Here is a 23,058-nt window from a genome sequence, read left to right as displayed (position 1 = left end):
TTTAAATTAAAATTTAGAGCAAAATAACTAAATTTGCACGATTCGACGTCGCTGGTTATAAATATGTTATCTCGAGACGACATGGGCAGTGGCGTTCAAGCAAGCAAATACAATGATGACCACGAACAATAAGTAGTGGGAGTGAAAAAGAGAACCGAAACCGTTTAGAGACGACGTCGGAGAGTTAATAAGGAGTGCATAAATTCAAATTCAAAATTTCGTTATTCATGTAGGCCTATCACAGGCACTTATGAAGCGTTCATACATATTACATACATGTTTACGTATTTGTAAGGGGATGGTGATAACTTCGTTCGCCAACTTAAACCTAAAGCTAGGAGGGTTCCAAACGCGCCCTAGTCTAAGAAGAGCCCACAACAAACTTAGCCGGGTAATTTTTTTTTTGTTATAACCATCTCACAGTAAATTTATTTAGCTATGAAGCTAGAGCAATTCACACCCAAGCTATTTTATCGTTTAAGTTATCCTTAATATTACAATAGGATTTTTCTTATATAAACTTTGAACTTATTGAGAGACATCTCAAAGATTTCATTTGGTAATTTGTTATAAAATAATATACAATTGCCCTTGAATGAATCTGCAATTTTGTGTAGCCTAGTAAACTGCACAACAAGTTTATTTTTGCTTCTAATATTTATATTGTTACAGTCTATTTTCTTTTTAAATTTTGTTATATTTTTATGGACATAAATTAAATTTTCATATATGTACTGACTATGCACCGTCATTATTTTAACTTCTTTAAATTTATCCCTTAATAACTTAACCAGGTACGTGAAATAAAGGCACCAGTTTCGGGCATCCATGTTGTTATGCCAATCCGAAAACCCTACCGGAACCCGAACCCAGTTTACAATATTTTCTTTATTCAATTTTAAGTTAGTACAGCTTTTAGTGGCAGAGCTCGTCCGGGGTTGTACTGCCGCCATTCTGAATTCTGCTGCCAAGCTGCTTCATTGCTGTATTTTAGTCTGAAGGGCGTGGTTGCCAATGTAATTACAAACACATACATTTTAAACTTACGCCACAGTGTGGTGGACATAGATCACCACTTGTACTGCGAAATTTTGCTTTGTTAACAGGCGATGGTTTTGCACTTACTATGCTGGTACTACCATCTGCTAGGTCTGTCAATGACCACTATATACACTATACTTTTGGCCAACATTTTATACCGTTGCGATAAATAGTTACATCTACTTACTACTTAATTCATTCAATGTTTGGCAAAAATTCAAAACATCGGATACAAATAAAACGACCGATCATTTTTGCATTATCTAAAGCGAGAATATCAAAAGGTAATATTCTGGAAAACAAAAATGTAACAAAATTTTACGTCTTCAGTAATGGTAGCGAGCTCAGTTTCGAAGTGAAATCGGTAAATCAAATATCAAAATCACAAATACATCGGCTCCGCGCGACTCTTTCACACAAGATTAGACCCCAATTCTTAGGTAAACGGCATTTCAGAGGCTATAAATTTCGATGGCTCGTTACTCTCGCGAGAACTCAGAAATTTATCGGAAATTAGTTCGAGAAACTCCAACGGGGTGGAGATAAAGGTTAGATGTGGCCAAGAACATACATTTGTCACTTACAATTTGAACCCGACAACCTTGCAACCTTTTTATGTTGCACAAAAGAAAAGTTAAATGTCGGTCACCCTTTAAGGTTTATAGACTTGTTAAATTTTTTAGCAAAACATTAATTGTACACGTTAGTATGACGTCCATCTTGCAGTATGAGCTCTGTTTTTGAGTAATCCAGAGAGTACGTTCTGCCATCGATTCAGATAATTACCACTGATAGTAATCATAACCTGTTGGTTACCAAAATCAAGATGGCCGGCTTAGATAACTAATTTTGAAAGACTCGCGGTAGATCTAATATTAGAGCTAGTCGTTTATAGTGTCTTATTTACTTCTTCTAGGTACTGTTACTTTATCTTATCTCTCATCAGGCCTATTTACTAAGTCTGATGAGGAAAAATAACATAATCGCACACCTTTTTATTTTCTCAGAGAATACTAGCGTCTAGCAGCCGTTTTCTTGAGAAATATCACATTTCTTATCTTGAATGAGGCATCATTTGGTACTAGACATCCGAAATAAAGCTATCCTATCCGAATAATATATTTCTTCCACCACGATATACGTGTGCCAATTTTTGTGGAGATTCGCCGAGTGGTTTAAGCGCTTTAGAATGAAATATTTTGATACGCGTCTTAACCAGACGGTTTAATATCTTCGGATACTTCAAATGTGGCAAGCAGATAAAATTTGTCTTGGAAAAGTAGACTTAATAAAAAGCGGACTTAATATAATAAAATATAGCCGCTATATAATAATAGTCCACTTTTAGGGCGTTGGCAAAAACCAGTTTTGTTTTTCTATGACAAGATCACGTTAGATTTGGATGATAAAAAAAATAATCTTTTTATAGTTTTAAAACGTCTTCTTCCAAAAATTCCTTCAAACATTAGTTGAAATCCACTAAGTTCTAGACTTAAATAATTTTATTACTTGGCCATCGCTTGCTTGGCTTATAAGCTAAAATAAGCGAATGAAAAGGTTATACGATGACATGGTCCCGGATTTAAATAAGTTTAAAAAAAATTAAACAAGATATTAAGTAAGTTTTATTAAATATTTGAGAGTCTTACTATGACGACAAGTAGAACGGAGAGAACCCATTACCGGCCCACTACAGGGCACGGGTCTCCTCGCTGGCCAAGTGCCGATTGCTAGACTTCCCACGCCCTTAAGAATATTATGGTGAACTCTCAGGCATTTCCTCACGACGTTTTCCTTCGCCGTTAAAGCATGTGATATTTAAAAGCTCAAATTAAAAACGCACATAACTCCGAAAAATTAGATGTTCTTACCGGGGATCCAACTCGGTCCCCCCGAAAAGGAAGCCGATGTCTTACCCAGTAGACTATCACCGCTTTAATAGGCAATCATCGCTTTTTGATTATAGCCGTTTGATTTCCTCTTCTCCTATCGAACCTCCCCTGTGTACCTCATCCTGAGGCATCTATAAAGCATCATCATCATATCAACCGATAGACGTCCACTGCTGGACATAGGTATTTTGTAGGGAGTTCCAAATTCCACACTTTTGTGCCGCTTGGATCCAGCGACTACCTGCGACGCGCTTAATATTGTCTGTCCATCTCGTTGGTGGTCGATCAACTCTGCGCTTATCAGTGCGGGGCTGCCATCCTAGCACCTTGGGACCCCAACGTCCACCCTTTCTCCTAACTATGTGCCCCGCATATTGCCATTTCAGCTTCGCGACTCGTTGAGCTATGTCGGTAACTCTGGATCTTCTACGAATCTCCAAATTTACGATCTGATCACATAGACATACTCCGGGCATAGCTCTCGCCAGCTGAGTGACTCTGAGCCTTCTTATCAGGCCCATGGTAAAGCAACATGTGTCAATAATTACGCTAGCAAACACGCCTTTCAGATCGGAACGCAGCTCGCAGCTGCAGTACTATTGTCATATTTACTGCAGCTGCGAGGCAGCAGAAGTAAATATGACAATAGTACTTTCCCGGATGAGCTCTGTCACAAAAACTTCTACTACTACTAAAAAAGTGGCTTGTACTCCTGCGAAATAAGGTGCAGCACATTGCTTAAAGAAATAGACGTCTTGTATAGCAAGCAGCGAGTCAATGAAAGCGATGGTACTTTTAAAAAAATGTTGCAGATTTTTTGGCTGGTTTAGCTTTCACAAAATGACTTCTGAAATTCCTACCTCTGTTTAGCAAAACACTAAACTGGAATTCAATCTTAATGGACGTTGAATATAATTTTGCCATAACAATTTTATTTTGTTTTGAGTGAAAAATACTTCTGCCAAAGGCCAACGATATGTGAAACTTCTCTTACACATATAAAGGGACCTTAAAAACATCGTTCTTTGTAATTATTCCTAAAACGGTGCCATTTTTCATATCCGATAGTAACGTATTTAACCAATGATACAATATTTCAGATCATCGGTGTGTTTGGCTCTCTATTGTCTGGGTCGCACAGTAATGTATAGTAAAAATTCTATGAAACGAATTATAGTAAAACATGTATTATTTTTAACAACTCTCTAACATTTAATACCCTGTACCCTGTGGACTTATTCGATATTTTTTATAATTAGGTATACTCGTAATTCTTTAATGTGTTATGTAATACGCTAGTTTGAGGCATCAGCCGCATGTAATTACCGCTATACTGGAAAACTCGTAACGCTAAATAAAAAGCGATCCGATGCATCATAACAACCCTTTACTTCCCACAATAAGAAAAAGTTAAGGCCGTAGTCCACAATGGCCCGTGCGGATTGGTGGACTCCACGCGCCTTTGAGAACATTATAGAACTCTCAGGCATGCAGGTTTCCTCACGATATTTTCCTTCACCGTCGAAGCAAGTGATATTTTAGTAATGAAAACACACATAACCTGAAAGTGGAGTCCAAGTGCTCTCCACTGGGCTAAAACGAAATAGAATCATTTATTCAATTTATTACCATACTCCCTCCATATTAAACAACATCGACTATATTGTCAGATTAGATTGCATTCCAGCTAAAAACTGAAAGATATAATTAAACAATTACAGTGTTTATTATTACCGATCCGCGCTAACAGACAGAAAGCTATGTAAATAGGTATTATGGGGATTGCGGTAATCAAACGAGGTGTAGCGGATCAAATTGTACAAATGCCAATAGAAATGTAGGTAAATTTTCATGCTAGGTATAATTTATCCTAACACGAACAATATCAATATAATCGTGGGAATAAATAACTCAAGTACTTTTCCTATGAATAAATTATGTTTACCTTATAGAAGTTAGGAAATTGGCGCTGTGCCTCAGGGTGCTGTAATATCAAATCAGATTATTATCACTAGCATACGCAACTAATCGTTTACAGGCTACCTATATCCATATATATACTGGAGTAACGTGGTGGGTTTAAGCTCTACAATCCTTCTACCACTATAAGTAAAGGTCTGTGCCCATCAGTGGAATAAGGTTGACGATGGCGATAATGATTTTAAGCTATACTTTAACATATAATTAGTAACATATACGACACTATAATGTAAACACGGCGAAAAAACCCCTTGAATTTATGTATATATACATAATATTCTTTATATGCTGTCGAAATACAGTCATATAATATGTATATTTGTGTACTGTACATACCCCAGTATCCAACCGAGAATCTATTGATAAAAGCTTTTTATTCTCATCTTCTTCATTTTCCGAGAAAACTGTTATCAAAATATAAGCGGTTACACGTGTAAATATAACATTAACGTACTATTTATAGGGAAAAAAAAGCCTTCGAACGTTGTATAAAAATTAACATATGTTCGAAATAACCTAGTGTTTTTCGAAAACTAGATTCAAAGCTTTTGATCAGACATTCATAAGGAATTCACATAGAAAGATGGCATTCAAAAATTTGTAGGCTACGAACATATTGGCAAAATCGTCATTAGTATGCGATCTATATACACGCGATTCCACGTGCCGATCGTTAAATAAAATGTTCAATATCATTGGAGCCGTAAAAGCGGGTATGAGATCGTTGATAGGGTGACAACTGTGCCCCAAAATTCCGACAAGGTTCCAATATAAAAATATGTGTAATGTAAATTCTATATTAAGTTATGAAACCTTTATTATAAGACCCCATATAAAGGTTGTGAGGTTAGTTGTATTACGTATCCAAGCGTCACCGCTCACATTAATTTAAACTTTTTACCGTGTTGTGATGGCAGATAAGAATAGAGTTGTCACCACCCCTTCCCGCGAATTTCGTACGGGGCGACTAAGGGCGCATCATTTATTTATTTGTTTAGCAACGCACCTCGTGAAGACAGTTGCCCAATTCGTCTCACCGGGGCTATTAAAAGAATTTAACAAATAATAATTAGAAAAATAAAATTAAAATAAAACATAAAAATGAGCTATATAAAATTAAGAATTAAAAAAAACAATAATAATAAAAACAAAACATTCATACATATAATTATTATCTTAGATCACCTCTAATAACATTTTAATTTGTGATGTGAGTGGGCAGCAGCGTCTTTTGTGCTTCTACTGCTATCTGCTGCAATCACTATCTATTTTTTGGTTGGTTGGTTGGTGGTTGGAAAAGCTAGATATGTCTGCCCAGCGTGGTGATTATGGGCAACGCCTTTTATATTGATATTTTTTGCGGATCTCCGCTACTACGTCCGTCTACTAATAAAAATATTCATCAGTTTCGTATGCAAACTTTCATCTGCTATTCTACAAAATAGACATCGACCTTACGCATAGCATCACCCGCCTGCTTTATTACGTCCGGTCATATTTGCATACCCTTCAGCTCTATTTGAAATCAGTCAAATAGCCTACTTAAGGAGTTTCCGAAATGGACAAGTTCAAACAAAATATAAGAAACTCTCAGTTTTATCTAAAATTATTTTATATGGAAAGTACATAGATTAATGAGAATAAAAACAGATTTTTATGCACTATGCTAATAGTTGAAGATAGTATAACCTTTAATATCCGCACTGTTTAAGAGTGATTTGCTATGTAGGTCTGTGATAGTCCTACCATCTTTTTCCTAAAATTATTATGAGAACCTCTGCGAATTCAAATTCTAAAGTAAAAAATCACGTCTATATTTAATTCTCTGCCTTGTAAACGATTATTTCTATAACTGTGGACATCCTAAGTAAACCGGTTATTAATGCTACTCAAAATATTTACATTCTGAACATCAATTTTACATTAGGAACTATAATTTGAAGTAGATAATTGTAAAATGGAAAAGTAAATTATGTAAGAAAACTCCTACAATTATTGAAGGAAATTTTGAAAAAATCTAAAAATCTATTTCTTATTACCTATATCTGACAAGAATGCTACGAAAAGCTAGAAATTCTAAATGAATAGTTTCATTACAAAACTCTATTATTACAAAATTGCTATTGCTATATTTTCAGTCCGTTTACGAAAGACTACGTGAATTTGCTACGAAAGCTACGTATACCGCAAAATCGCTACGGAAATATATAATTGAACCGGCGAGATTTGTTTACGACTCCTCAAGAATAAATGAGATGCATAAGTAATATCACTTAACCTAATTTGGTGCGCACACAAATATGCACATTTATACTTAATTCTTTAAATGTAATCCGTGTACTGAATTCATTTAATTTCCGAATACTGAATCATCGTATATTTTTTAATGTACCTACGAGAAGTGAAATCCAAATGCTAATGATAGATTTATGTTTAAAAGGATTGAAAGCGATGGACCCAAAGATTACATTTAATATTACGCCCGCTTTAAATATACGACGACCCTGGGGACCCTAACTGTCAACAATTTACGGACCTTTGAAGTAAACGCGTAGTTATATTTAATAATGGCATTAAATATTACCTTCCAACTCTACAATCCCTCCTTTGTTCACTTCATTTGTTAATTCATTTTATTTGCACACTTAACGAGTGTTCCGGTGCCGGAAATCGGAAACTTTGTTTAAAAGTCAGTGCGTCCATCTAATATTTATTTTGATGTGTGCGGCTCTGTAACATTAATCACATACGTTCGCGTGCCACTTTAACGGGCTTGACGATGCGATCACTACAAAGGATAACGCGAATAAGACGACATCGGCTCCGTGAGGCCATAGTCGTATGGTCGAGACGGTCTCTGCTTACCGACTGACGTTGGTCGACACAACACATCTGCATTTAAGAAGCCGCTATCGTTATGCGACTAATCGATTGGTCGGAGCGAGTACAACTGTCTCCTATCCCTCTTCCCTCTTCTCTCTCTCATCTCGCGCATGCGCTTTTGCCACCCATTCCCATTTAAAAGTGGCGGAAAGTAAATAAACTCGTAACAAATGTTTGTAAAGAAACAAACAGCGAAAATCAACAATAAGTCTCCATTACTGAGTCCCAAGTGTTAAAATACCTTGGATTTTTTTTTCCCAGTGCTCGGAGTCGTAATGTGTTACATACAAGAAAAAGTGATGTCTTTAGGGGGGTGATTGGTGAAGGTCGACGAAACGTCACTTGTTGCGCGGCGACTTTGTTCCGGCGATGAAAAGCCACGCACGCCGGTGCACGCCATTTCCATTTGTTATTTAGCCGGTAATTAGGTATCTTGAATGTTTATCGTATGGAATATGCTGTAAAATTTATTAATATACGTTTATTACACGTATATTTTTATTTTATTTGTAAAAAAGTTGTACCTTTTTATTGTGACTATATTCTCTATTGCATATCTCTTGTTACTAATTTAATCTATACTAATATGAGGAACGATTTTTTTGTTTGTTTGTTTGTTGTTACTTAATGGACTCCGAAAGTACTAAATCGATTTTTAAATTTTTTTCAACAAAAGAAACTAAACGAAGTAGAAGAAGTCTACATATCATTTTTTTATTTGAGTTTTGTAAGAAAATTGTAACCCAAAGTATAAAAATTTATTTATCCTTTATAATTTATAACATGGCGTGCGCTGAGAAAACTGTTGATTATATATAAAAAGTATATACTTAACGATTACAGTACTTATTATTACCTACATACAAGTCCGCGAGGAAATATATCTAACTATTAGGTATAATTAAGTCGCAATAGAAGCTACTTTGTTCTCATATTTTATTAAATCGCCGGTGAAAACAGTGGGCTACTTTTGTATCGCAGTATCAATTCTTTTTATTTAAATAAATATTTTTATCATCAGGGGTATCTATAGAACAGTATAATACTTTTTTATTTATTTCAATTGGACATTTAATTAAGGACTACAAATAAACATAACAAAGTTATTTTTAGAGTAACACTTAATCAAAACATATTTTTAAAAACTACATCCGATTTTAAAAATAAGAACTTAAACATATATGTAGAACTACGCCTTAATTGAATGCCACACATCTCCCAAATAAACTGCTACGGGATGCTTTAAAAACAAAACAAACGCGGACGAAGAAGTTAACGAACGTATTAATCAATATCAACCTCACAATAATGGAAACATAATATGTATGATGTGTGTGATAGGCCTACATGAATAAAGAATTTTTGAATTTGAATAGGACCTATGCGCCAAATTTAAGTAGTTAAGATTATTGAGGATTGGTTATATCTGTATTTGTGTATTTCATCTCAATACATTTCAGCTTATGCATTATGGTTTAAATACATTTACCATAATGCATGAGCCTCATGCAGGTACAACATAGAGGCACTCGGAGCTTCATACAAAATGTTTCGAATTTGAATTGATATTCGATTTGGCCTCAAAACGGCATAAAGGACGGCGCATTTTTCGAGAAAAGCTTGAACATTTTCAGTCGAGTGCTTACAAATATTCTTATAACCTGCGAGCCAACGGCTGAAATCCCACGGACCTAAGAAAAACCTTTGAGACTGCTTTCTAAAAAGGATTTCACTTTATCAGAACTTATTATAATATGTCGTTTATGGAAAATATCCTCAGAGAATAAAACAATTACGACTTAACGTCAGACTTTGTTTTCTTAGTTTTATATGCAAAAATTTTACGCACGTGTTAGAATATAGTGTATTTATATCAACTAAAAAACAAAGTCTAACGTTATGTCATTGTTGTTTTTACTCTCTGAGAATATTTTCTTTAAAAACTTTTATTGTAAAAGTATATAAATTTATGTTTAAAAAAATACATTAATATTTTTTTGAACTTTTTTTTTTTACTTTTATCCTCGAAGACATGCCATTAACACTAAATAGACGAGTATTGTCATTGTACTAGTGAAATTAAAAACTGTGTAATTATATTTTGAAAACTGATGTTATGGTATAGAAGAATATGCTTATAAATATTGATATCAGAAAAAAATTGCAAAACATTAGTTATGCATTAAGTTGACTAATAATGTTTGCCTCGACATAACAATACTAAATCGACTTAACCTCTTTCTAGCAAAATACAGTTCCATTTGAATGTCGGAAACCGAATGCAAAATATGTAGAATTAAGTTAAAGTAATATAAAATAAAGTTATAACAGGCCAATTAGACTCAAAAATCCTTTAGTCCCCCAAAACACAATACTTGATCCGTTATCAAAGGGTAATTCGAGGATTTTGCTTAGTAACAAATTGCCGAAAGGCAACAGAAAATACAGAAAAAAGTGCCTACGTAATATAATACAATCTTTCTTCAATTCCCTAATTCATGTTTTCAAAAGAAGAGTTTTACATTTCCTAATTTTTTGCTTCAAGATAATACACCGAACGAAAACAAAAAATATAGATAGTATGAGCATTTGGTATCCACTCTTACAAATTGAATTGGAATACAGTTTTGCTATCTAATCTATTCAATTTTGTTTCTATTTGTCGTGGTGCGCATATATTTGAACTATTGTAAACACCATTTACAATACTGAAAATGCATGCGTCACGCAAACCAGCCCATTATTATCCCGACAAATTAATTCATTTAAATCGAACTCGCTTTTAACTTAAACCCATTTTTATAATTAAGATGAAAAAGAAAGAGTAATTCTGAATTCTTTTTATTCTATTATGTTGTAAATATAAATAAATAAGTTAATATATACTACGACAATACACACATCGCCATCTAGCCCCAAAGTAAGCGTAGCTTGTGTTATGGGTACTAAGATAGCTGTTGAATATTTTTATGAATATAATACACATAAATACTTATAATATACAGATAAACACCCAGACACTGAAAAACAATCATGTTCATCACACAAACATTTTTCCAGTTGTGGGAATCGAACCCTCGACGAGTCCTAGGACTCTGAAAGCAGGGTCGCTGCCAACTGCGCCAGGCGGCCGTCAAAATATGTATATATATATTATGTATTATAATAGATGTAATACATAATATTGTCATTTTCATCTTTTGAATGAATGGTTATATTATAATATATAATACTGTCATTCATACAAGTCGCTATTACCCATGTCGCAAAATTATGTTTATTTCGATTATCGTATTCAATAATTATAGCATTATTTTTGTTCTATCTGAATAATATATACAACTTGTAATGGAATTACGAAATACTGTTGAAGGGTGCATAAGTATATTTCATAAGGAGTCACCCTGTAAAAATGTTAAATCAAAAGAAGCATATTTATTTTACCATACAAACTAATTCGAAACATTCTAAGTGTTTGTTTATAATTATCCTATTGAAAATAAAATACCGACACGTGCATAGTACCTACCATAAGCGACGTGTCCCTAATAAAGTGACAGGAGTCACTTATTTTTACTTTTGCATGTGATAAGGCTTTATGATTTTTTTTAGTAAAAACTATAAATTGGTTCACTCAAAAACTTTTAGCGTTTCGGTTTCACAAAAAAGTCTAGGAGCCAGTACAGACATATTATACCTCTAAAGCCTCTTTATTATTAAAGTATTATTTCAATTTTCATTTACACGTTACATACAAACAACTTGCTTTTCATGACATTTTTACTAACATACCAAAATTCACATCTCAAGAAAATGTAAACACAACTTATTATTTCTGTTTGCTAAATAAAATAAAGAAAGTATCAAGAGGTGAACACATCTTTCGTAAAGCTAGGAATTAAACTGTATTTTTTTGTCTTAAGGGCTTTATATCCAGGTCTTTTTCTATAATTATGGCACATAAACTTTAAGACTACCAAAATCCTGAGCCAGGTAATACATTTAATGTAAAAACCGGTTAAAAGAATGGTTACTTGCTAATTCTAATGCGGATAGTGAAAAGAAATAAAGCATCTTGTCACTATCCGCATTAAAATTAGCAAGAACTTAAAGGCTTATGTAAAGTAATAATAAACGAATAAAACTGAAAGCTCACCTGACGGTAATGGAAAATCATAGCTGATAAGCAAAGCAACGCTTTGAAGAACATACAAAGTGCCGTCATGTGTTCATCAACCTGAGATGTAATTACATCGGCCACCACACCCTTCAAACCAGAACCCTAGTCTGTGGAAATACTACCGCCATGTAGTATTTTAGACGAGCTCTGTGTGCACTGTGCATTATTATTATTATCTATCATTTTTTTTTATATTCTTAACAATGCTTAAAAATAAAATAAAAAACACTATTAAAAATTTATAAAAAAAAAACATCCACCCTCCGCTGGCGGGGCTTTTGAATGCCCAAGCAACCGGCGGTCAGGGCTCCAGAGGGACTACTGCCTTCTGTATCCGACCCTTGATCCAACAACCAAGCGAAAGATTCTTAAGATGTTGGTCGAAGGTTTTCGCGAGAAGACCATTGACTGAAACGACGATCGGGACAATAACGGCCGACTCATCATTCCACATGGCGGTAATCTCGTGAGCAAAGTCCAAGTATTTAGATATTATTATTATAACTTAAAACAAATAATGATAAAGTAAAAAAATCTACAGTAGTTATTTTTGTATACATGTTAACTACTATTATCGAAACAAAAATTTTAAAGTAATCATTTTAAATATGACGTATGCAAGAGTAATGAATTTATGCACTCTGTGTAAAATTCGTAAACAACGAACTCGTTAACCTAAATTTTTGCTTTTCGACTCCACTACAGGTACAGTGCCTATAGTTTTGAAACAAATTTTTCCGCACACTGTTTCGTTAAAGTTTGATTAAAAAGTAGTTAAGAGCTATGAAATTTCAAGTTAAAAGTTTCCTTATTGAAGCACTTGTTCCAGCTCTTTGTGAATCAAACAAAACGTATAAAAGTATTACTCGAACAAATACTAAGTGGGTAAGTATATTACCTATAATTTTGACCTCTATGGCGTCAGTCTTATAAGTGCCAGGGGCAACTTGGCAATTTATAAATTCTACATTTGTTGAGAGTTTCCTCTAGATTCGTCGGGTGTGAGGCTTCGGCTGCCGCTAGTTACCACCCTACCAACAAAGACGCACCAAGTGCAGTGGCGTGCACTTCATACATGCACAAAAGCACTGCATACCCAAATTATATTATACAACCTGTACTGGAGGGAAATTTTTCCATTTTATGCCATTTACCTGCTATATGCATACCCTGGTCAAAAACCTTGTGCCCGCCACTGACCAAGTGATTCAGCGATCTGGTATAATGCCGCGCAGAAACCAATAAAGTGATCATAGGTTTAATATAACTGCCATACCCTTAACGGTTTAGCCCCCTACCACCTTAGACTGCATCATCACTTACCACTAGGTGATGTTTCTGTCAAGGACTTTCCTACTTGCATTGCAGCGGATAAAAATACTAGACAATGCCTGTACCTTACCTTACTCTTATTGTTCAATTTAAACGAATATACTAATTATGAATAAAAAGCTTGATTAATTAAACTAAGAGTATACTATGATCAGCGTACAGGGAAAACAAAAGAAAGTTAAAGTTTCAGAAAATTTCAATTCTGACAGTTAAAAGACGACACTTCCTGTGAAAAAGATAATATTTTAAGTATAAGCCAGATTTTGATTTTAAATATTTTACGCATCTTTGTGTAGGATTTATATTGTCAGTAAATTAATGATAACACATTTATTTTCAATTATTTTTAGTAATTGAAAAAAGTGTCTTATCAAAGCGTAGATAATAGTTATGGTATTTATAAAACTTTAAATTTGTAATACAACTTAAAAGCTGTGTGACAGCAATCAGCGCTGCGCCTGGTTTGGATGCTATGTAGGTCCCTTCCTAATGACGCCAGTAAGGGTCCTTCCTCGCCCCGCACTCACCGCACAGCTGCTTTGTCTTAATAGATCGCTTCGCTGGAACTCCTTCTCTTTATATGACTATCCTTACTATGTGGTTTTCCGCAGCTAGAAAGCAGGCAGAAGTAGCAGGCAAGTCGTCTTTGTCGCAGGACAGTTTGCTTGAGCAGACATGTTTTTGAATGGAGACTGCTACCCCCAGGCCGTGCTTGGTAAATATATAACCTTTGTGGCGCCAAATGGTTAGGTAATGTGGTGACCGCCACACGGGCTCGGTCTGGGCTTTACTAATAGCGTGGCATATCTTCGGAATGCTGCATCTACTTCAACAGATTGAGGTTTCAACGGAGTGTTTTTTCACGCTTTGACGTTTGACAGGTGCTTTTTGATGAAGTGTGACATTACAATGCATTAACTATTCCGAAGTTATGCCCTTTTTATTTATAATGCCCTCTTCTAATAAATGCCTTTTTCGCAGTGAACACTCGTATGAGGATGATGACGGTTATGATGAAGATAAAAGCTGATAAGTTTCACTATCAGAAATAGTCGTGTTTCTAAAAGTTATTACTCTTCGTAATAATTTAGTAAGTTTTTAGTAAGTTTTCAAAAATGTAAAATATTTTGAACGTGTTCTAATAATGAACACGTTCAAAATATTTTACATTTCAATAACTAAAAAATAAGTAATATGGATAATTTGTATCCCAAAAACATACTCATAATCTAAATGCGAGAGGGAGTTTGTCGGTACTTATTTCTGGAGACAGCAAACGATAGGATAATTGATATTTGTATAATAAAAGTAGATAGGTATACATTACTTTCGAATAGTACACGCAGGCGAAACCACGGTAATAGCGTATTAACATAATTATAAGTAGGCTTCAGATCCCCTACCGTACTCAAACTTTTCAAAGTCAACCGTTAAATTAAATGCTTATTTGGTTCAGGGCGAGTGCAATTTATAGAAGCATCATTCCCTTTATGACCCTTATAAATGTGACATTAAGGCTGCCTTCCCACGAGAGATACGCCAAGGTGGGTGTTAAAATGGTGCGTTCTTTTTTATGTACAGTACAGTACAGTTTTGAATTAGAATAAAAAGAAATTTTACTTCATTAAAATAAACTATACACAAAAAATAATCAAAAGATCAAAAGATCGAGTTATAAGATAGGTTAGAAAATAAACTACAACTGTGGAACTGATAGTTTATTTTTATTTTATTAGTTAGGGTGTGGGCCGTTAATAATAATTCCCAACCGTTCGATTAATTATTTATAATTACAGAATATTTTTGCTTGTTTAGGGAGCAGAGGAAGTGAGTTTGTTAGTCATTATACATTTAATAATGTTGTGGCTTAGTTGATCTAAGACAAACACATCGATAGGACTGGCAAAGTAACTCTAATTCAAATCGGTCGCTGGATGGATGAACGATTTTGGAGTTATGTGCCTTACCTTTCCGTACCTTTCACCGTTCAATTCAAAAAACACGTTGATTCACCGACCTCGGTTATTATTACTAACAAATAACAATGAAGGGTTAGTAGAAACATTTAAGCGATGATAGCCTAGTGGCTTCACTTCGGGGTGTTCGGACCCAGTGCAAACCCCAGCTAGCGCCTCTAATTTTCCTCCTCTAACTTATGTGGGTGTTAAACAACTAAATATCACTTGCATTGATGGTGAAGGGAAACATCTAGAGGTAGCTTAAACCCTTCTCACTGTGGGAGGAGACCTGTGCCCTGCAGTGGGCCGGTAATAGGTTGGTATTAAGAAGTTGCAAGCACTACGTTACATAAATGCCAGCTTGTAGATCAAGCTTTATAACTCCCTCTCCTTTGTGGACAAAGGCCTGTGCTTAATAATAAATTAGGTCCCATGTGGTACGTAAATGACCGTGATGTCGAATAATTTTTAAAAACCGTGCCTAAATTAAGTATAATTTTAACCATAGAAAGTAGAGCGACCATATTAAAGACCATCACACACACACCTCTGACTCATCGACACATATCGTGTGGCTACTTATTCAAAAGTAAACTTTAATGGTTTCAATAAAGCACGAAAACTTACTCGTACTCTTACAATTGTATTAAAGGACGAGGTCGAGGTCTTAACTCATACACATGGTGCATACTTACAATGCCTCCCATTTCAATAGTAATAGGCAAGCGAGAAACTAAATAGAGTATTCTTGCTAGGATCCGCTATAAATCAGCCTTATATTCTGTTGCTTGAAAACGTACGTATCAATAAGTTACTGCGTGGCTATTTAATTAAAAGTAAACTTTCGTTGTTTGAATGAAACTTGAAAACTCATTCGCGTTTCGTTCAAGCCGTGTGTCTCGTCATACCATGGGTCTGGCGAGCTCTTAACATTCAGCCGGTGCTGTATCAAATGACTGGAGAACTCCCACGTAAGGTAATATAAACTTAGGATGCCTCGCAATATTCGATTTAAAACGATGGAAGATAAACAAGATCTAAGTGTTCTTTCACATATCCGTTAGAAATCAGCCTTAATTTTTGTTGCTAACAAAACTACCTATGAAATACGTACTTGGCTGCTTTATTAAAGAAAAACTTTATTTGTTTGAATGAAGCTCGAGAAGCCAAGTGTCCTTTCGTACCATGAGTCTGCCGAGCTTTTACCATTCAGCCGAAGATGTATCAAATGACGCGGAAACTCCCATATAAGATAAATTAAACTTAGTGTGCAATTCAATGTAAAAAAGTGTGGAAGAAACTAGATTTATTATTCTTTTACATTAGGAATCAGCCTTAAATTCTGTTACTACCAAACAGCAAACGTACCTATGCAAGAGTTCCTACGTGGCTATTTAATTAAAGGTAAAACTTCAGTTGTTTGAATGAAGCTCGAAAACTCACTCGCGTGTCGTTCAAGCGGTGTGTCCCGTCATACCATGGGCCTGGCGAGCTCTTAACATTCAGCCGGAGCTGTATCAAACGACGCGGAAATTCCCACTTACTCTCTGATTGCCACACTAGGCGGGTTAATGATATTGTTGATACGCTACGCCGAATACATTTTATTTTGAGTACTAATGGTTTCCTATACCCACGTTTAAGTTAATTCTACTTAATATGTAGGTATGCATACTTACCTTAAGTATGTTATTCCACATAGATTCTTGCCATTAACATAAAATGCATTATTGTTCTTGTTTATTTTATTTATCGTTATTTACCATTTTGTCGTCCTCTTGTTCATTCTTGTTTTATTGCTGACCGCCTTTCACATACTACCGCCATGCTTATTTCTTCGACAAAGCAGCATTGATGTTTTCTGAATAGCGCGGTTACCGGTTGAATTACGGGCTCGTGTGGCTTAACTATCTGTCCCTGGTTGACGTGAACCTGACATGCCCTGAAAGTGTTGCTCTGTTTTTAGGCAATGGCCACTTACCATCAAGTGGCCATCTACTTCGTCCGTCAATGACTAGTATAAAGGCTCAGGAGATGTTGGCTTTACAATGAATAATTGTTAAGTGATTATAAAGTCATTGTAAAGTCAACATGTCCTGAGGATGCTCTGATTTCGGAACGAAACGTGCGTAGAGGGTACATTGCCGAAAATCGGTTTGGTGTGGAGTATAAGGATTGAAGAAATTATGAATGACACCATACAGATTCTCCTACTTTTCGCGGACTATAGAAAATTAAGCTTAATTTTCATAATCTATCATGGATTTCCGCAAAGTAATGCCTGCTTCTATGCAATATGGAAAAGCTAAAAGCAAATTAAAAAAAAACCAACAAACTAAACCAATTGAAAATTGGTTTAGTTTGTTGGTTTTTTCAGTAGGTAATGCAAAAAATAAAAATAACACAAAAACATCTAGCTTATATCTATACCAGTATTGCTCAAAGAATTAATATCGCTAAAACATTAGGATACCATAAATTAATTGTACTACGTTAGAGCCAATAAATAGCAGAACAATATTGAACAGAGAGAGAGGGCACTAATGAAATTTATCGTAGGGATTCAACGGCTACCACGAACAAACGCACACAGATACAGCCGAAAACAAAACACCAACGGCAAACAGAAAGATTCTAAATAAGATGTGTCTTAACTAAAGATGAAAGTTAGCTGCCCTTTTTGTTTTCAGAAAATATTTAAAAAGAGAAAATACGCAAACGAACTTTGACATCGGCCTTCTATTTTATGTTTCATTTCGGGAAATTGCGAAAGTAAAAATCGGACATTGTACATTTTATTTGAACTGAAATTGAATGTTTTAAATAAGTCTAGGCAGAAGTATAAACGCTTCGGGTATACGATTACGAAAGCGATTTACATTTGTATTATGATGCTGATTTGTTTTACGAATAAGCTATGGGATTATGGCTTCAGTTTTAAGATTAGGACGCAAATACACTAAATTAAAATCATTTTTGGGTAAAACATTATAGGTTCTGTGGGATTTCCTCTAACCAAAAGTTATCAAGGAGAGATCGCAGTAGCTATAGGAATGCCTGTGCACGCTTACATATTTAGGTTAAGTTTCTTTATTATTTTTATTGGTAGAATAGCGAAGGGAGGACAAGAAATTGTCAAGAAGTGATTGTTAAATAGAATCTCGAGAGAATACGCATTTGCGTATTTCCAAAGATTTATTTTAGCAAAATGTCGTTTTGCGTTTAAGTATGAATAATAATCACTATTTTATAGAGGAGTCAAAGTATGTCATATAAAACCATTGATCAAATATTTTACTATTTTATAAGGTCACTCTATAAAACTGTTATTTTTTTTAATAATGCTGCTTTTTAGAATGAATCCCAAGATAAATTTGAAACACCTAAGCCGCGATTACCAGAAATATCCGACATGGTGCAACTTATAACTTATACCGTTAATTTATAGACCTGGGTGACCTGGGAACGCCGGCAACTGGACTTTTATCATCACTCGAGATTCAAATACATGTAATTTAATTGGCAAAGAACCGCGATTACCATAGATAGAGACGCGGCATTAAATTCCTGACAGTTCCGAAATTTTTAAATGCATTTAAAAATATTATATTTTGAATTTCATGCCAGTATTGGTACAACAACTTGAATAGATGTATTAAAAATCACTCATAAAGATATGAAACTAACGATATATATTTTTATGAATTTATCGATTATCTAATTTTGTAGTACAGAATAAAAATGTAACATATATATATATATAATAAAATGGTTATAATAAATAATAAATATACTACGACACTTCGCCTTCTAGCCCCAAAGAAAGCGTAGCGTGTGTGACTGATAAATATTTTAATAAATAATATAACATAAATACTTACAATATTCATATAAACACTTGTGGGAATCGAACCCACGGCCTTGGACTCAGAAAGCAGGGTCACTGCCCACTGCGCCAATCAGCCGCCAACAGATGATATAGTATATATCTTTCATCATAGTTATCATTATGAACCCATCATAGGCTCACTACAGTGCGTAGGGTGTAAGTGCAGTGGGAATAAGAAGGTCCACCACACTGGCCAAGTGCGATTTGAGGACTTCACGCGCCTTTGATTATGAAGAACTCGCAGGTTTTATGACGATATTTAAAACCCACGTAACTTCGATAAGTTAGGGGTTCATACCGAGGATCGAACTAACCCTTCGAATCTCAGAAACTTACACACTAGGCTATCACCCAGTGGCGTGCATAGAGGGTATGCACAGGGTATGCAGATGATATAAAATAAAGAAAATCGCCAGTAAAAGTTATAAATACTTAAGGGCAGGCTTTTTATTACTCTTACAATGCCTATCCTTAGGTTTTTTATAACTCTTACTGGAGATTTTCTTCTTTATATCATCTGCATACCCTGTGCATACCCTCTATGCACGCCACTGCTATCACCGCTTTAATATATTTATATGTACTTATTTTAAAATACCTCGTGTAATTACAAGTGGCTGTTGCCCATTATTCAACATTCAACTTACATAATATTCAAAAAAATTGAATTAAGTTAAGTAATTCGTGTGAAGGATTAGCATTGTTTTATTGAAGAGGAATCGTGCACACTCGGCGCCACACAAGTTTTCAGTGTTACATCCTAACTTATGCAATATAGCGTCTGTTTCTTTAATACTTCCTCAACGCTCGATTACTCTTAACTGCGTGAATCGGATGAATTTTCTTATTTATCGTAAAGGGTAGCTCACATACTTGATAGGTTAGAAGAAGTAAATTTACTTTAATTTTATTTCTACAGTAATTTAACGGACGAAACAAATGGTTAAATCCATCGCCTTTAAACCAAGAAGCAATCGGTTATTGCAAATGAAACAACCGTATCGCTCCGAAGCTAGTTTATTACCAACTGACAAAAATATCACGCATTATACAACGTGTAACGGAATAACGATATACTATTACAGGGTGTATAAGTATATTTCATAAGGTACTCTGTAAAAATATTAAATCAAAAGAAGTATATTTTTCCATACAAACTAGTCCAAAACATTCTAAGTATTTACTTATGACAGCCATAGTTATTACCTATTTCCGTCAAGCGTAATAGATTTAAATTTAGCGTAAACAAACTAGTTCTGATTTAGCATTGCATTATCTAACTATTGAAGATATATCTAATTTGTTTCATTAAAAACTATGGCAATGGTTTACTCAAAGCGTTAATGTTTTCGATTTCACAGATAAGTCTCAAAGACAGGAAAAAATGTACGTCTAAAGCCCCCTAATGTATTATTTTGGTTTTCGTTTACACGTTGTATACATCATCCACTTTTCAAATCATGCAAAGAACACTACTAATGCCGCCTTATTGCGGGGAGAGCCGGGAACATGTCCACAAGTACCGCCATATCTCCAACCTGAGGCGTAGTGTTAAACCTTGCGATCGAAACATATCATGCTGCTTGGAACAGAAATAAACATGACGATAAATTCTTTTATACGAGACGAGCAATTCTTGTATATTTATAATTGGAATCTCGTAATCGGCTCCAACGGTTTTCATGAAATTTAGCATACAGGGGGTTTCGGAGGCGATAAATCGATCTAGCTAGGATTCATTTATATTGGAATCTCGGGCGAAAACTAAAAGCAAAAAATATCCTTTTTGAGAGATTTGAGAGATTCAGTCGGCTCATTCGCGGACGAAGTCGCGCGGGTCCGCTAGTATAAATATAAATATACTAAAACACTAAACACATCGCCAATTAGCCCCAAAGTAAGAGTAGCTTGTGTTACGGGTAGTAAGATGGCTGATGAATATTTTTTATGGATACATAAACTTCTTTTTTGTTTAACCCTGGGCTGGCTCATGTGGCAAACGCAAATTAAACTACTACCAGTTATTCAAGTAATGTTTAATCTGTGATTATATATAGTTTCGGTATAGTCTGATGTGCGCTTAGCTTTAGTGGGAAGAAAATCATGTCTAGTGCAAAGATTTCGCGCAAGACATGCTTCATTAAACACATTTGGGCCTTTATTAGATTCGTTATTAGATGTTTCTTTGTATTACACAATATATTACTTTATTGATCAGTATTGAGAAATGACTGGGGGAAATAGATTGACCTTCTGAGTACATCCATCTAACCTTTTACTATATTATATATAGTGAAAGGTTAGATTATTAATAGTTTACTTTTTACGGTAGAGATTATACTCGTAAGACTAAGAATTTTCCTTGTAACTATCCATTTAATTTTATAAGTGTGGTTCTATCCATACTAATAAATACATATATTATAAATGCGAAAGTGTATGTTCGGTATTCGTTTGTTCGATTCAAACATGAAACACTTCACCAATCTTGATGAAATTTTATTTAAAGCTTTCATCCTGGAGATGGCCATAGGTAAATTTCCATGGGGAGTTTAAAATATTATTTCTTACGCACGGGTTCATAGTTAAGCCGAACTTGGTTAAATTTAGCATAGAGAGCTAGCCTTATGGAGACTGACTACTATTCCCAAAGAATTTTTAAAGAATCGAAAAAAGCGTGGATGAATTAAAGCAAGCAATTATTTCACATTTCTTTAATAATTTTAGCCGTTTTTGATATAATAGGAATTTGATGGAGACTGCTCGATCTATTAGACAAAAAATATTCTATGTGTTGCTTATGTTGCATGTTTTTTATTTAAGTTATTACCTATTTCCGTTTAGCGTAAATAAACTAGTTCTGATTTAGCATTGCATTATCTAACTATTCACTTCATAAATTATACTGATTCTGATGTTCAAAATCCCTAAAATATTTCCTCTTAATTTAAAGATATGTGTACTAGTGTTGATTGCGTCTTCGATTTCAATTTACAAATTACACCAATTCCTTTGTATTAAAATCTCTAAACTATACATGGATAGCTGTAAAATTAGTGCTGCTGTTAAACATTCAAAAGATAGGCTAGGATTGAACCTGTCAATTTAGAAATTTGTATTTTATAGGACAAAATCTGTATTACTTCAACCAAATTTCGTAACATAAAGTTTTAATTTGACTCTATAATTGCATAGAATTTTAACATTTCTCTTTTCGGAAAAAAATGTTTGTGACAGCCTAAGACAGGCACGCATATGATTGTAAGAATTCCGTTTTTCCATTATACGGATTCCTAAAAAAGGTTTTAGTATATTTTTATTATTGTACACCAGAGGGAATACCTATTTTAATATCTTTAAGAGCATCGTCCGTTTTAATAAAGAAAAATTAAGTGATATGATAAAAACATTTGCTGTAGCTTTTACTTCCGGGGGTGTTTTTAATAATTTTATTTCACTTTTAGATAATTTTTTGAAAGCCTGCTTCTTTATTAATTTGCATTTTACTTTTGAGGTAAGAGAATAAATACCGCAGGTGGTAGATCGTGTGTTACTGTAGGTTCGCATGCGATTAATAAATATATTTTTTAAACTTAAATTTGATTAAAGGTATTGGAGGGGTTTCACTAGGACCTATTGCTATTACACGTAAATTTGGGAAAAAATCGATGTATATACATAATAAATTTAACGATTAGAAAAACATTTGCTAACACGAGAAGAACAAGATGACCTGGTGAATATCATTAGAGACAGCGAACTTCTCCGCAGACAGCAGCAACCCACAGACTTAACGTTGCTTTATTATATGAACACAAATGACACATATTATATAAGAGTGTTTTAGCCATACTTGCTAAAACATGGTAGGAATTTTTTTGTTTAACCTTCTGCGTACGAATC

The 23,058-nt window shown here is 34.6% G+C and overlaps 1 protein-coding gene across 1 annotated transcript in view; it reads right to left on the bottom strand.

Annotated features, from left to right (window-relative positions):
• Positions 1-7,757, bottom strand: part of LOC120627715 (protein O-mannosyl-transferase TMTC1-like) — a 173,836-nt gene extending 166,079 nt beyond the window's left edge. The window contains exon 1 of the mRNA XM_039895740.1: positions 7,498-7,757. The gene's annotated coding sequence lies outside the window, so the exon portion shown is untranslated. The remainder of the gene's footprint in view (positions 1-7,497) is intronic.
• Positions 7,758-23,058: the final 15,301 nt, after the last annotated feature.

The sequence above is a fragment of the Pararge aegeria genome, chromosome 11 (assembly GCF_905163445.1).
Source record: "Pararge aegeria chromosome 11, ilParAegt1.1, whole genome shotgun sequence".
NCBI lineage: Eukaryota > Metazoa > Arthropoda > Insecta > Lepidoptera > Nymphalidae > Pararge > Pararge aegeria.
This window is presented reverse-complemented; position numbering and strand designations above follow the sequence as displayed.